The sequence below is a fragment of the Salmo salar genome, chromosome ssa02 (genome assembly GCF_905237065.1).
Source record: "Salmo salar chromosome ssa02, Ssal_v3.1, whole genome shotgun sequence".
Classification (NCBI taxonomy): domain Eukaryota; kingdom Metazoa; phylum Chordata; class Actinopteri; order Salmoniformes; family Salmonidae; genus Salmo; species Salmo salar.
Genome location: NC_059443.1, coordinates 74,512,809 through 74,519,454, shown reverse-complemented (window position 1 = coordinate 74,519,454; position 6,646 = coordinate 74,512,809). Strand labels below are relative to the sequence as shown.

General features: G+C 41.2%; 1 long non-coding RNA gene across 1 annotated transcript; it reads right to left on the bottom strand.

The window, feature by feature from the left end:
* Positions 1–4,224: 4,224 nt before the first annotated feature.
* On the bottom strand, positions 4,225–6,553 carry LOC106593310 (uncharacterized). Its single transcript, XR_001325837.2, has 3 exons — positions 6,220–6,553; positions 5,039–5,167; positions 4,225–4,916 (listed from the first exon to the last, which is right to left on the bottom strand). It is a non-coding gene; the product is annotated as an uncharacterized lncRNA (long non-coding RNA).
* Positions 6,554–6,646: the final 93 nt, after the last annotated feature.

Here is a 6,646-nt window from a genome sequence, read left to right as displayed (position 1 = left end):
GTGTGTGTGTGCAAAGTGTCAGACTGATACATTCAAGAATGAGAGATTACATAATATTTTGTAGGAAGTCTCCCAGGTGTCCCTCATGAGTTTGAACAAATGTATCCAAGTCGCTGAATTTATAAATTGATATATTTTCAAGAACATAACCATAGAGAACATACAACAACGCTATGGTAATATGAAGTTTACACACTCCCAGGAATGTCATACAGAAACAAAGAACTTTCTTCTGAAACTCGTCAGTCTATTCTTGTTCAGAGAAATGAAGGCTATTCCATGCGAGAAATTGCCAAGAAACTGAAGATCCCGTACAACGCTGTGTACTACTCCCTTCACAGAAGAGAGCAAACTGGCTCTAAGCAGAATAGAAAGAGGAGTGGGAGGCCCCGGTGTACAACTGAGCAAGAGGACCAGTACATTAGAGTGTCTAATTTCAGAAACAGACGCCTCACAAGTCCTCAACTGGCCAATAAAAATAAAAGATTAAGATGGGCTAAAGAACACACACACTGGACAGAGATATGTATTTTTCTTTAATTAATTAATCTGGCCCTGTGCCTGTAAGCATGCATTCATAAGAGAGAGGAGATAGAGAGGGGAGGGTGTGGGAGAGACGGAGGGTGAGAGAGAGAGAGGGAGGGTGAGAGAGAGAGGGAAGGTGAGAGAGAGTGAGGGGGACGGTGAGAGAGAGAGAGAGAGGGAGGGTGAGAGAGAGAGGGGGAGGGTGTGAGGGAGGAAGGTTGTGGCCATAGAGTGAGTCTTGTGATAGTATAATAAAGTACAGGTCACACAAAGTGTGTAGTTGCTGACTTCACAGAGACTCCGCGCTACTGAGAAACGTAAACTTCTACTACCAAAAAGGTACAGGTCTTCCCTCAATAATTATATGATATAACATGTCGATATAAATATCATAGATTATATGATATAACATGTAGATATAAATATAGATTATAATAAATAGAATGTAGATATAAATATCATAGATTACATGATGTAACAGGTCTTTCTCTACTGTCCAAACAGTAGGTGAACGGATGATCTCTGCATGTGTGGTTCCCACCGTGAAGCATGGAGGAGGAGGTGTGATGGTGTGGAGGTGCTTTGCTGGTGACACTGTCTGTGATTTCTTTAGAATTCAAGGCACGCTTAATTTTAGAATGTCAGTGTACTATTTAGTACACAGTGCAGGTTTTAATCATGACCAGAGGGACCGCCTAAGTGCCAAATTATCCTAGGTAGATTTAAAACAGCATAATTCTGAGGTTCCGGTGAGAACTGGCTAAATGTTTCACAAACTCATCCATGTTGAGGGAGCGTGCCCTCCTTGACTCAACACTGAGAATTCCAAGGTGACTTAATTCGTCATCAACCATTGTTGTCCTAAGGTGGGTTTTAATCAGTTTTAAAGCTGAGAAGCTTCTCTCGCAAGAAGCACTGCTGACTGGTGTAACAACAGAAATCTTAAAAAGTCGAAATTGCTAATGGAAGACCTCTTTATAAGGTTCTAGAAACACAACAAAGTCAAGGAGAGTTGACGGTCTGTACCTTCCACTTTTCTCTCTCCTATCAAGAAGCCACTTGGTTTGATGAACCTCATGTTTGAGGTCCTCCAAATCTGATTCAACGGTCTGAGTAAAGGCAAACAGAGGCTCCTCATTCAAGAATGTTGTATTCTTTGGGTTGAGAGACTGGACCCCTTGCGTTATCTCGCAATTCTTCTTTGAAAAATGCCTCTGCACCTCAGCTGTGAGACTGTCAAGCACCTGATAAAAGCTATTTGGAAGCTCTCACCATCACCTTGGTCACTATTTTTCTGTCCTACAGAGCTCATCATCAATGAGTCATGAAATCTTAAGCTTGTTTTAGGCTGTCTTTTACACAGTGTTTGAACACTTATTTTGCAGTGCTCTGCAATCTCTTCAACCTATTTCCATAGTTCTCCAAAGTAACCATCACTTCTGTAGTCCTGTAATGTGTCTGTAAGGGCACCTACTAGATCCACAGCCCTTGCTAGGTCAAGAGAGCTTGATTGGAGCATGTCAGAAAGACATTTGGCATCACCAAGCACTTTACAAAAGGTAACCAAAAGACCTATGACATTTTTATTTTTTATTTAACCTTTATTTAACCAGGTAGGCCAGTTGAGAACAAGTTCTCATTTACAACTGCGACCTGACCAAGATAAAGCAAAGCAGTGCGACAAAAACAACAACACAGAGTTACACATGGGATAAACAAACGTACAGTCAATAACACAATAGAAAATCTGTATACAGTTTGTGCAAATGACGTGAGGAGGTAAGGTAATAAATAGGCCATAGTGGCGAAGTAATTACAATTTAGCAATTAACACTGGCGTGATAGATGTGCAGATGAGGATGTGCAAGTATAAATACTGGTGTGCAAAAGAGCAGAAAAAACTAAAAAGAAATATGGGGATGAGGTAGGTAGTTGGTTGGATGGGCTATTTACAGATGGGCTGTGTACAGCTGCAGCGATCGGTAAGCTGCTCTGACAGCCGATGCTTGAAGTTAGTGAGGGAGATATAATTCTCCAACTTCAGTGATTTTTGCAATTCGTTCCAGTCACTGGCAGCAGAGAACTGGAAGGAAAGGCGGCCAAAGGCTATGTTGGCTTTGGGGATGACCAGTGAAATATACCTGCTGGAGCCCGTGCTATGGGTGGGTGTTGCTATGGTGACCAGTGAGCTGAGATAAGGCAGAGCTTTACCTAGCAAAGACTTATAGATGACCTGGAGCCAGTGGGTTTGGCAACAAATATGTAGCGAGGACCAGCCAACGAGAGCATACAGGTCGCAATGGTGGGTAGTATATGGGGCATTGGTGACAAAATGGATTGCACTGTGATAGACTGCATCCAATTTGCTGAGTAGAGTGTTGGAGGCTATTTTTTAAATGACATCGCCAAAGTCAAGGATCGGCAGGATAGTCAGTTTTTACAAGGGTATGTTTGGCAGCATGAGTGAAGGAGGCTCTGTTGCGAAATAGGAAGCCAATTCTAGATTTAATTTTGGATTGGAGATGCTTAATGCGAGTCTGGTAGGAGAGTTTACAGTCTAGCCAGACACCTAGGTATTTATAGTTGTCCACATATTCAAAGACGGAACCGTCCATTGTAGTGATGTAAATCTATCTGAGAAAGAAGGCCCCTTGCCTCCACTGATCTATCATCACTATTTTGTGTGATATCCTGTAGTAGCACACCCAGAACTGCTGGAAGCCTGTCCCTCAGATTACGGCATGCCATGTATCTGCATTCCCACCTTAAGTCTCTGTAGTTCCCTGGGCTACTGCTGTGGATACAGCTCTTTCTGAACTGCAAGCCACTTGAGATGAACGTATGAGCCAGATACAAAGTCATAAAGATTCTGCAGGAGAACAAAAAAGTTAACTGCCTCAGGCACTGATTTTACATCATCGACAAGAACCAAATTCAAACAATGTGCATTGCAGTGCACATAAAATGCAAATCTTGCTCTGTTTTTAATCCGTGCAGACACACCAGAATGCTTTCCGCTCATGACAGATGCACCGTCATAGCCTTGCCCCACAAGATTATTTCTGTAGTCCAGACCATGTTTTTCAAGGCAATCAATTATCATTTTTGTGAGACCTGCTGTATCTAAGCTTTCAGCTGACTCAAAGTGTAAAAAGCTTTTCTGGATGGTCCCATTGTAATAGTACCTACAACTAAAGACATTTGTTGTTTTTTCTTTCGTTCTGGATTTGGTGGCTTGTGTACTTATCATTGCCACATGCATTCATCATTTTCTCTATGAGAGGGTCATGCTTTGCTATTTCTTCTAAGATTGTAAAAAAATGACCCTTGTTGTGAGAGTCATCAGACTCTCGATGACCTCTCTGTGCTTTATTTTGAGTGGCAGTTAATAGGATCTGCAATTGTTTTAATGTAAGTACAGTTTTCCTCCACTTTATTTTTCCAGTCCTCATTTATGACGTCTAACATTAATGAGTTGCTGTCAATAGCCCTTTAATTCTGATTCCAAGCATACATAGCATTGATATGATGCTCTGCCTTCGAATGGAGCTTAAACCCAGAATCTTTAAACAGCGCCTTTTTCCAGTTACAAAAACCTGACAGTGATGTGAATGCAGATGCAGGTGTATTAGGCAGAGAAAAATGCCTACAGGTGTTGTGGAAATATTAAATCAAATATTTTTCAGATACCGGAACTTGTAAATTCAATTAGACTTTATTACAAAAGTAACAGAAGCCGAGCAATTCCATGGAACAAGTGATATTTTCAGTCTCAGCACTCTCCCTTTATACAGTTTTACCTTTACATAACATAGTCACTCCACTTTATGTCAATTATGAGTACTCTTTAGCCTTGGCCACCCTTATCTTTTTGCCTTGTTTAGTTTCCATTCTCTTACTGTCTCAGACATTAGGGCATAGATTCTATTGGTGGCGTGCCCATTGCAATGACACAAACATAAACAGACATGCACACCCCTAATGCAAGTGCATGTCTAATGGTGACTATAAGTGATTAACTAATGTGCCTGTCCAAAGGCCTTCACAAGTCCAAGCCAGAATGACCAGGCCTGTGTTGATCCAGCTTTGCAGAATCACATGGATTCTGTTTACATTATGCTTCCATATGTCTAATGGTTAACCCTATATTGATTTTGCTTACTACTTCGAAGAAAACAGCATACAGTAGATACTGGATAAACTTCAAAGTACTGGAAATTCTCCAACACAGGCAAAACAATAAGTTGAATCTTGACTTATAGAATATTCAAGCCATGAATTGTCCTTATACCAGGAGCTGTTGAAAGCCCTTTTCCTCGTACCATGCTGAGTTCTGGGAAATGTTTTCAAACACGGCTGTACAGGACCCTCTTCTCTGGATCTTGAAATGTCTGAAATACACGTTAAATAATGTGTCATATCTCTATAGAAATGTATAATTAAGGGATCCACAAGATTAGATACTAACAGCTGCTAACTAAAAAGTGTAGTTTAAGGTATAGCCCTGGACTACCACCGGGTCCTTTTGGAACAGCATATCTGGTGCTTGATGAAGTTGGGAGGGGCTCGATGACATCTCCCAGCAGCTCTGGCTCACTGTCTTGCTCAGAGCCAGATGTCTCTGTGTCGTCCCTTGATACATCTATTACATTAGAATAACACAACAACCATTAGTGTAGAATCACAATAAAAATGCCACAGCCATCAAAACAAGAACACACATGAATTAACAACCAACATTTTAAAGTAAGGCTTAATCTGACAAAAACACCTATTACAAACTGAAGCTAAACTGAACTGGGCATGTGACTGACTGCCTGGTAGATGCTCTGACCTGGTGATGGTAGACTGGGTCCTTGTGAAGTCTGACCACACTGACTCTGACTAGCCTCAGGTAGGGAGCTGCTCTGACCTGGTGGTGGTAGACTGGGTCCTTGTGAAGTCTGACCACACTGACTCTGACTAGCCTCAGGTACAGAGCTGCTCTGGGGTCCGGTGGTGATGCCAGGGCTGGGGTCTGTTTGCACCTGATCTGCCTGTTTGTGCTTCTTTAAAAAGAAGTCTGATATTTCACCCTTTCTTTTCATGTCTAATTGACACTATGCACAAATAAGACAGTATCGTTACATCTAAGCATCCAATTACCCACATTTTAGTCCAATCTCAATCTTTATTACAAATCCCCATTATCATAACTGTACCTTAAAATCAACTACCAGCCTGTGTTACTAGTTAGATCACGGCTAGCACTACTCTGCAGTAACTTAGAAAGCTATATTTTAATACACCTTTACGATAGCAAACAGGCTATCTGCAAATTGTGGTAATCTTTTGAGTAACGTTAACAGATTGATAATAACAATTGTTCGTTTGGAGTTCAAGTACAAAAATCTAACCGAGTTAATGGATTTCAAATAGCTGAATGTTAACTTGCCACTGACAGCTGTAGCCTACTAGTTACCCCACATTAGCTAAACATTCGTATACTGTAACTTACGACACTGCACTGTATGTATGCGTGTATTACTAGCACAGATGTAAACATAATGTTAGGCTAAATTGGGAACCGATCTCTCTTATCTGATTAACTGTCTGTTAATGGAGCCAAAGGTCTAACGTTAACTTACACAGCGACTCAACTTTCGTAAAACTTGTTCAGGAAACCTAAACCCGATGCTAAACCTTAAAACTTACTTCAAATATGATGCTTACGCCAATCGGTAAAAGAGTTCGTGGAGCTGTGGAAATATTCTCTCTTCTTCTTCTGTATGTTCTTCTTATTCTTCTGTATCTCACAGCCAACGTTAATATTCTCTCTTCCTCGTCCTCGGTTTGAAAACGTCAAAATAAATTCACCTCAACAAGAGGTGAAATGAGATGTCAATCAGCATCAAACTGCCAGTAGCGAATGACATTTTGGGGTGACACCCGGGGTGTCCAATCAGATGTCAGAGGTGTCCACCCGGACACCGCTCTGGCTCCGCCCTGTTCACTGCCGAGATACATGACCTAGAGCAGTAGCCTAGCATTATGGTCATGTTTAAATGTTTTAGAAAGATTTTTCATTAAACATAAAGTAAGAAACGTTTGCCAAGTAGCCCTCGCAAGATTACCCAACACA